Consider the following 445-nt stretch of genomic DNA (forward strand, 5'->3'; position numbering starts at 1 on the left):
TCTGGCAAATCTGTTTTAGAAGATCAGCCTCAGTCCCTTAGGCTCAATTCGATTGGATATATTTAAAGCTATACATCCTGCACCCCGTGTGTATTCTTATATTTCAATGGCTTTCTGAGACCCAGGTGCTCTTTGCTGGTCACATTTTTCCTCTCTGCAGGATTAACTCAATAATATGCCCTCGCTCCAGGAGCTGGGGCTGGTATCGTCATCTGACATTTTCAGCTGTCTGCAGGTCTCCAAGATGTGGCTTGTGTACCTTAGAGTGTAAACAGGGTCAAACAATCCCAGTGTCGATCAATACCCCAAAGAGAGACCTAACAGGCCCAGCACTGCCAGACATAGTCAGCAAGCCAGCCTCTCTAGTTCCAAAGAGTGGCAGCCAACAGGAAAATAAAGCTCCACAAATCTTCCACAAGGCTAATGACTCAGGACATGGTAAACC

The sequence above is a fragment of the Carassius gibelio genome, chromosome A20 (assembly GCF_023724105.1).
Source record: "Carassius gibelio isolate Cgi1373 ecotype wild population from Czech Republic chromosome A20, carGib1.2-hapl.c, whole genome shotgun sequence".
Classification (NCBI taxonomy): Eukaryota; Metazoa; Chordata; class Actinopteri; order Cypriniformes; family Cyprinidae; genus Carassius; species Carassius gibelio.